The sequence below is a fragment of the Elephantulus edwardii genome, unplaced genomic scaffold (assembly GCF_000299155.1).
Source record: "Elephantulus edwardii isolate Elephantulus edwardi_28Jun2011 unplaced genomic scaffold, EleEdw1.0 scaffold00124, whole genome shotgun sequence".
NCBI classification, from domain to species: domain Eukaryota; kingdom Metazoa; phylum Chordata; class Mammalia; order Macroscelidea; family Macroscelididae; genus Elephantulus; species Elephantulus edwardii.
This window is the reverse complement of record NW_006399874.1, coordinates 2,598,268-2,607,632: the sequence shown is the minus strand read 5'-3', so window position 1 is coordinate 2,607,632 and position 9,365 is coordinate 2,598,268.

Below are 9,365 nucleotides of genomic sequence, written 5' to 3'. Positions count from 1 at the left end.
ATTGTCCAACTCTCTGATGCATAACAAGTGATTGTGAAGACCATGGCCTGTATCAAACGCACCTTAGTCTCCAGAGAGACACCATTGCTCTTCTCCTATGCAGCATTTGATGGATTCAAACCACATTTCTTTGGGACTGCAGTGCAGTTTCTTACCACTAGGCCACAAGAGATCTCTAGTATTAGTAGTATAAATCTAGTAAGATTTATAGAAAAGAAAGCTGGTATTAGAATCGATAGCAGTAGATGCAGCAATTGTGGGACATATCTGACTTCATGGCAATCAGTTCTGTGCTGAAGAACTTGTTGATGGGGAGTATTCCCCCTTGCCGAGCTAGTGGAGGCGACACATAGTTATTTCCAAACCACTAGCACCCTTTGTACATATGCTATTAAAAAAAAACATTGTTGTTAAGTTTTAAATAATAATAATTAAACAATATAATTATATTACAGAGGAGAGGCAGGTAAGGAAGTCTCCGGGTGCTTGTGGCTTTCTCTGTGCTCCAAGTGGGGGTCAGCAGAGCAGAACTGCCAGATGAACTGGGGGTCTCTTGTCCAGATTTGGCCAGCATTTGAGCATGCCAGAGGGTAAAATACTGAATGACCCTCAGGCCTGAGGCCCTCAGGCCTGTTTTTCATTGTTTTTGTTCAAACAGCCTTTTAAGTCAGATAGCCCTGGTGTGTCCATTTGCCGCACAGAGGTAACTCGTGGTCGCTGTGAAAGCTGAACACTGTGACACTGATGTGTCAAATGCGATAATGGCTACCCATGGTGGACAGTGTTGGTGGGCTCCCTGTTTGAAATAAGCTTGAAAGCAAGCAGGAGAAGCATCCACTTCAGAAACCCTATGAACCTGGAGAAAGGATGAAAGTCACTCATGCAAGTGTTGAGGACTTTCGTTCATAGGGTCACTGTGAGTTGCCTATGGCTCGACGGTACTTAACAACACAATTATATATAATGCAATAATATAAAAATACTTTAGTGGTCATAATGAAATATGAATATACTGATAACTATAATATAGAAAATTCTGAAGAATGCAATCACACTACTTAGACAAAACTCTTAATAATCAAACCACCTTCCTTCAAAACATTTTTAGATGTGTATTATATATCTATATATCTATATATCTATCTCTATCTCTATCTATCTCTAACTCTATCTATCTCTAACTCTATCTCTATCATCTATATCTATATCTATGAATATTTATATATATATTGAGGCTCGAAGACAAAGATTCTCACCACTGGAGCAATTTGCAGCATCAGGATGGAGGGTGAAGAGATTGAGATTGTTCACAGCTTTAGTTTGCTTGGCTCCACAGTCAACACTATTGGCTCCAGTAGCCAGGAAATTAAAAGGTGTATTGTCATGGCAAAGTCTACTGTTAGGAACCTCTCCAAAGTACCAAAGAGCAATAGTGTCTCTCTGGAGACTAAGATACAGGCCATGATCTTTGCTGTCACTTGTTATGCATCAGAGAGTTGGACAATGACTAAGGAGGATAGAAGAATTGATGCCTTTGAGCTTTGGTGCTGGGGAAGAGTATTGAGGGTACCGTAGACTGCTAGGAAAACAAACAGATTCATCCTGGAAAGGTTTAAATCAGGCTGCTCCTTGGAGACAAGGATTCTGAGGCTCCGTCTAACACACTTTGCTCTTTTTGTAAGGAGAGACTAGTCCTTGGAGAAGGACATCATGCTTGGGAAGGTGGAGGGACAGCGCAGGAGGGGAAGGCCCTCTATGAGGTGGATTGATTCAGTGACTGGGGTAATCAGGATGGCAGTGTCAGAGACAGTGCGATTGGCACAGGACAGAGCAGATTTTAGGGCTGTTGTAGATAGGGTTGCTATGAGTCGCAAGCGACTCAATGGCACATAACCACAACAACAACAATATGAGAAATATATGATTATTTATATAGTATAAACTTGCTTTTTAATAATAATATGTTGAACACTTTTTTATTCTATTAAATATTATACTACAACACAATTGTAATAACATTGAAATTAATTCCTATGAAGTAAAGTTTCATCTTTATCTCTTAATTTGCCCACAGACACTTAAGTTGTTTTCAGTTTAGGGCTTTGCAAATAAATTTTGGGAAATACTACTGTTGCAATGAACATTACTGAAGGGAGCTCTGGTGTCCTAGTAGTAAGAAGCTACACTGCAATCCCAAAAGTTCTATGCACCAGTTGACCCACAGGAGAAGTCTAGGCAATCTAGTCCCATGTCATTTACTGACTTTAAAAACCTGCTCAAGAGTCAGCTATGAGTCATTTCTGACTTGATGGTGCACAACAGCAGGTGTAGCTACACTGTTTTTTCACATTCTTAGTTATTTCTTCTTTTTTACAAAAAAATTGGCTTTAAACAAAATTCATACAGATTGTATTTCACACTGTTCTTCATTCATATTGTGTTTCATACTATCATTCTCATGCTTTACACTTTGTAAAATTAATCACCATTGGACCTTGCCCCTCATTACCCTGTTTTCCCAACTAGATTTTTTTCTCATTTACTTTCCCCTACCCCTCCACCCATCAAACTGTGCAACACTGTTTTCTCTTTCTACCCGTCCTCACCCTTTCACTCCTACTTCATTCTCCCTTGGTCTCCCATACATGTTTTAATAGTTATCCTTCTATTTTTACAATAATGGCCTCATGAGTAGTATATGTCCTTATGAGACTGAGTTAGTTCACTCAGCATAATAGTCTCCAATCTCTCTTAGGTTATGTAATTTTTTTTTTAAATTGATTCTTCTGTGTGCTGCATAGTATTCCATTATGTGACTGTACCACACTTTCTCAATCCATTCAAATGTGGTTGGACTTTTGGGCTGTTTTCATGCTCTTGTGATGGTGAATAGCACTACTATGATAATTGGTGTACAAATCTCCGTTTGTGTCTCAGATCTAATTTTCTTGTTTTATAGTCCTAGTAGTGTAATAGGTAGGTCCTACAGAGTTTCTGTATTAGACTTACTGAGTAAATGTCAAACTATCTAAGCATGCCTAAAATATGTCAGATGAAGCCTAAGAATCCTTACCTCCAAGGAGCAGCCTGGTTTCACCCTCTCTAGGATGAACCTGTTTGTTCTCCTGGCTAAATCCTATTATAGGGAGCTCTGCCGGCCTAGTGGCAAGAAGCTTTTCCACAGCCCCAAAGGCACTCAGTTCAAGGCCACCAGTCCTCCACCAACTGCTCAATGGGAGAAAGATGGGCAATCTCCTCCCATGCACTTAATGCCTGTGAAAACTCACCAGAGAGTCAGCAATGGGTTAGTTCAGACTCGCTGATGTACAACAACGATAACAAAGCATAGTAGGAAAATTAAATATATGTGGCTTACCATGAAAGGAGACTGGTAAACTTGTGGTCCTCCTGGGAAGGGTGATGTCTTAGAATTGATAAATTATGAATGTATAACCCTACAAGAACATTGTGTAAAACAACAAAACGTAGAAGGAAAAAGCAGTATGAATGAGAGAGAGGAGAAGAGATGTGATATGGTTTAAGAGGGATGACACTGAGAAGGTTACAACAGGCTAGGTGAAAATCATCATTAGAACTGATGGTAACAGGCAGGGAAGAGACCTTGCAGGAACTCCATAGTAGAACTGATGACAACAGTCTTGGAAAGTGGCCCTACAGCAGAGTTGGTAAGGACATACGGAAGGCACAAAAGGACCCAATCCTGAAGGATTGGAAAACAAGCAAACAAACAAAACGAAACATGTTCTTAGGAGTGGTGTCCTCAGAGAGCCAAGAGCAAGCTTGCATGGCAGAGAGATCTGAGAGAACTTTGATGAGCACTGAGGTAGGAAGCCTACATTCATCCTGCTATTAATCTGGAGTTGTAGTCCATTAATCCTGATCCCAAATTGTACCCTTCTACTTCCTTAGTAATCCTACAGCTCATGAATTCTGTGAGGCATTACAAGATTGGATAATAACTATCATAGCAAGCCTTCTGTTCATTTCTTAGGAATACCTTTTTTCCTACCTGCCAACAGCACGACAGAGCACACTTACTTAATCAACTCTTATTAGATTGCAAAGTAAGTGATGGAATCCAAATTAGGTAACCTTCAGAAACAATGTCACCCATTGTTAAGTTACTTGGCACAGGCTGAAAGCATTGTTTAGCACGTTAGTCTTCTCTCTGTTTCACTTTTCCATAGTCCTTTGGATCCTTTTCAATCTCCACAATCACTGAGGTCATTAGTGTTTTGTGTCAGTTCATTGTTCATTTTCCAGCACTTGTACTTATAGACAGAACTTTTAGATCTCTTTGATACACATTTTCAAGTTCATTTCTTGGCTTCGGATGGAAACTGACCTCCCCAATGCTCATAAACTCAAATGAGGTGTTTATTGCAGGTTTTGTACTGACCTCCCCAATGCTCATAAACTCAAATAAGGTGTTTATTGCAGGTTTTGTTTTTGTTTTGTTTCTTTTATTGTTGTTGTTACGTGCCATTGAATTGACTACAATTCACGATAACCCTACGAACAATAACTGTGAACCTCATCCTGTCCTGAGTCGACCTCAGCATCTCTTACACACCTGTCTTCATTGCCGCAGTCACTGTGTCAATCCATCTCATCCAGGGCCTTCCTCTCCTGCACTGACCCTCTACTCTTCCAAGCATGGATTAATGAATAAACAAATAAGCGAGTGCTTCTCTATTCTTGTCTAGGAATTCACTATGAACATTTTCCCTGATGTGAACACATTGTCCTTCCAATTTTCAAATCTTTCAGATCACATCTAGCTTCTAACTATTGTTCTTCTTAATCTCAAAATTTTTAAGTTTATTATTTTTAATGTTTTATTCTAGGCCTCCCAACAAACCTTAAGAATGAAAATCTCATGGTTTTATGCTGATTATGTGGTTAAAATTTGTTTTGGGGGAAAAAACAAACTCTACACATTTCAATTCTTTAAATATACCTTCAACCTCATGCAATTTAACCACACATAGAAATAAGTAGAACTTCAAATAGTGAAAGTTGCATATAGGGAACACTGGTGGCCTTGTTTGTGGTAAGGAAAGGTATTGTCAAACTAAAAAGACATGGTGTGAATCCATCAACTGCTCCAGAGGAGAAATATGGGCAATCTCTTCCAGTGTGATTTAGTGTCTCTGAAAGTTGGCTGGGGCAGGGTGTGTGTGTGGGGGGCAACTATAGATTGGTTCTGACTCTGTGGCATATAACAATTTTGTATATTGTTGTTATGTACCATCAAGTTGGAACCTACCCATAGTTGAGCCAGTGGTGGGCTTATCGCTCAGGAGAATATTGATCATCCTTCTCCCACAGAGCAATTGGTGGATTAGAACTGCATTCCTTCAGGATTGCAGTGCAGCTTCTTACAACGAGGCTACCAGAGCTCTTTATAATTCTGTGTGTGTGTGTTTGTGTGTGTGTGTGTGTGTGTGTGTGTGTGTATTTGTTGTATTATAGAGAAGAAACCGACCCATAGTTGACCTTCTTGCAGGTTTTTAGAGTAGTTAATTGCACAGGAGTAGATTGCCCATCTTTCTCCTGAGGAGCCTCTGGTAGATTCAAACCATGTACTTTAGGGTTTACAGCACAACTTCTTGCCACACATATACACATACAACTACACACACATATCTGCATATGGAACCCTGTTGGCTTAATGGTAAGTAGTTCTGTTGCCAACTCATAGGTAATTAGTTTGAATCCATCAGTTGCTTCTCGAGAAATAGATGGGAATTATCTCATGTGACTTACTGCCTCTGAAAACTCACTGCAGGTCAATTATAAATCAGTTTCAACTCCATGGCACCTAACAGTATATACACACACACAAGTAGAGAGAGATTTATGAAGCCATATATGTTGTTGTTATGTGCCATTGAGTCACCTGCGATTCATAGCAACCATATGTACAATAGCCCTAACCCTGCTCTATCCTGTGCCAATCTCACTATCTCTGACACACCTACTTCCATTACCCCAGTCACTGAATCAATCCATCTCATCGAGGGTCTTCCTCTCCTGCACTGTCTCTCTACCCTCCCAAGCATGATGTCCCTCTTCAAGGACTGGTCCCTCCTTGCAACATGTCCAAAGCATGTCAGATGAAGCTTCAGAACCCTTGCCTCCAAGGAACAGACCAGCCTCAGCCTCTCCAGGACAAAACTGTTCATTTTCTTAGCAGTTCATGGTATATTCATTACTCTTCTCCAGCACCATGTATTCTCAAAGGCACACATACATATGTTGTTGTTGTTGTTAAGTGTCATCGAGTCACAGGCGACTCATAGCGACACTATGAAGGAAAGTCCTCGATGCTTGGGTGCCTTTCATCCTCTCTCCAGGTTCATAGGGTTTCCGGAGGCAAACTATTATGGAAGAGGATGCCACTCCTGCTTCTAAGCCTGTTTTAATCGGGGAGCTCCACCACACTCTCTGTCTACATTGGGTAACCAACCATTAATGCATTTGACACATCAGTGTCACAGTGTTCAGCTTCACATCAACCACAAGTGACCACGGTACAGCAATATGTACACCAGGGCTATATGACCTAGAGGAATGTCTAAACAAAAACAATGAAAGATAAGCCATACATATGTTGTTCTTATGTTTGTCATCGAATCACAACTGACCCATAGTTGACCCTTTAACAGATTTTCAGAGGCAGTAAACTGCACAGGAGAAGATTACCCAACCTTCTTCACCAGAGAATCTCGTGGATTTGAACTATGTGCCTTTGTGATTGCAGCACAGAGTTTTTATCACTAAGACACCAGAGCTTCTAGTTTAAACTTGACAACATTTAAACATGATTGTACTTCTTGTGTATTATAAATATAATTATATAGCTTTTATGCATATACATGTATATAATATTTTACCATCTAATAAATATATACTTAGGAAAATGACTTATTTGTATGGCATGGGGAGCTCAAGTGGCTTAATGGAAAGGAATTGCACTGGCAACTCAAAGGCAGGTGGTTCAAATCCACCAATTGCTGTATGGAAGAAAGATGGGAAATGTGGTTTACTGCCTCCAAAAACTCATTGTTGGTACATAGCAACAACAACATGCTTGATAGACATAAAATTCATCTGCTTGCCTACATTCTGGAGTAATAAAATTTCATCAAAGCCTTTTGCAACAATATTTTTTATTATGACTTATCAGAAATCAAAAGTCATAATAAGAAATTAGCTCTAAGCACTATGGCTATGAACAGCTCAATATCCAAAGAAGTACAATTTCCTGGTGCTTTTAGACAGTTTTACAGGTGCTGATTCAATATGAATAACGATCTTTCAACATTATCTGTCTTAGTTATCTAGTACTGCTATGGCAGAGATATCCTAAGTGGGTGATTTTAACAAACAGAAATTTATTCTCACACAGTTTATTAGGTTAAACCCAGAATATACGCTGCCAGTTCTAGAGAAAAATTTTTATTCCTTGTTGGTGCTGATGAAGAATCTTGTCTCCTACATACCTGTAAGCCCGGCACTCCTTGAAGATATTCATATATTCTTATTCTTCTCTGTTGAGAAGTTTCCTAGAGCAGGCACCTGGGGTCAAAGGGCATTCTTCGAAGCTGACTCTTGTCCTCTGGTATCTATGTCTCTGTTAGTTTCTATCTTATGTAATATCTTGTAAAAACAAAAGATGTTCACAAAATAACACCATAAGGAAATATGTCCTGGATCAAAACTGTGATTAAGGGTGTTGCATCCCATCTTAATCACCTCAAAACTTATTGGATGGTCATATCAATATAATTTAGGATGCTTACATCATTGCATTACTCACTGCCACTGAGAAGATTCCAATCTATACCTATGTTCTACCAGGTTTCTGAGACTGTAAATCTTAGAATGGGAAGAGATTGCTTATTTTCTCCCATGAAACCTCAAGTAGATTTAAACTACTGACCTTTCAGATAGGAGACAGACATTTTTAACACCATGCCATCAGAGCTTTTTATATCATTCCATGACTGCCTATAATTCTGCCTTATTAATACCATGCAGTATTGATAAGTTACTGTTGAGAGCCCTGATTCTCAGTGAATATATACATACAGAATGAACCCTGCTTCTTGCCAATACCCCCATGATTATGCCAATTATTTCAGTCATTGTATCAATCTTTTAAAGCATCCTTAACTTTTTTCCTGACTCTCCACTTTTCCCAGTAAGATGTTCTTTTCCAGAAATTAACCGCTCCTGAAAACATATTCAAAATATGTAAGACAAAGATTCTTCATTCTAACTTCTAAAGAACACACTAGCTATACTTGTTTCAAAACATATTTGTTTAATTTTTGGCTGGATGGCCAAATATCAATATTACAATTGAAAGACATTAATCCTTGGACATGTGACTAGGCAAGGCTATTCCTTGGAAAGGGACATTGTTCTTGGAAAGACAGAGGATCAACAAAAGAAAGAAAGACTCCCAACAAGATGGATTTGCAGGGTGAATTTAACAATGGCTTCTAGTGTATCAGAGATGATGAGGACGGCTCAGGACAGTGCAGAGTTGAGGCTGGCTATTGATAGGGTTGTTAAGCGATATGCTTGACTTGATGGCACCTAACACAAACAATTGTTCTATTGTTCACTGTTCAACTTTCACATTACAAATTAAATCTTTCTTCCATCTATAAAGATGTTGCATATTGATCCAGTTGTTAGGATTTCTCTTTCATATTGATATATAATCCACACTGAGATCTGTAGTCTTTGATTGCCTTCAGAAAACAATTCAAGTTTCCATCATTTTCAGGCAGCAAAGTTGTTTCGTCTGAATATTGCAGGTTCTTTTTCATTTAGTCCAGTTTCTCCAATTACTTGTTCAACCAACAGATTGAATAGATATGGAGAAAGAATCCAGGCTTTATGCACTTTTCTTACTTTAAAACGTATGATAGGCAAGAGCAAGGACGCCGCGCGAGAGCGCTGCAGCGCAAGAGTGCCTCAGCGGGAGAGCGAGGCCCCCAGACGGGAGAATGCTGCCGCCAGATGGGAGAACGCCGCTGCCAGACGGGATTCCACTGCAAGAGGGACCTGGAAGAGACCCGGGAAGAACAACAGCCAGCCACCTACCATGGAACTCCAGAGGAGCGAAGACTGTGAGATCCCAGAGGAATGAAGACTACCTGACACTGTGTGACCCCCCTGCAACCCACACCTGTGTGACCCTTAACACACAGGGTGCTGCTGCATAAAGCCCCAGCAGCGCCCAAGCCCCTCATCCACCACTTGGTGATAGTGTCCAAGCCCTGCGCTCCTTGCCCCCTAGTCCCTTGCTTTCCTCCCCTTCCCCC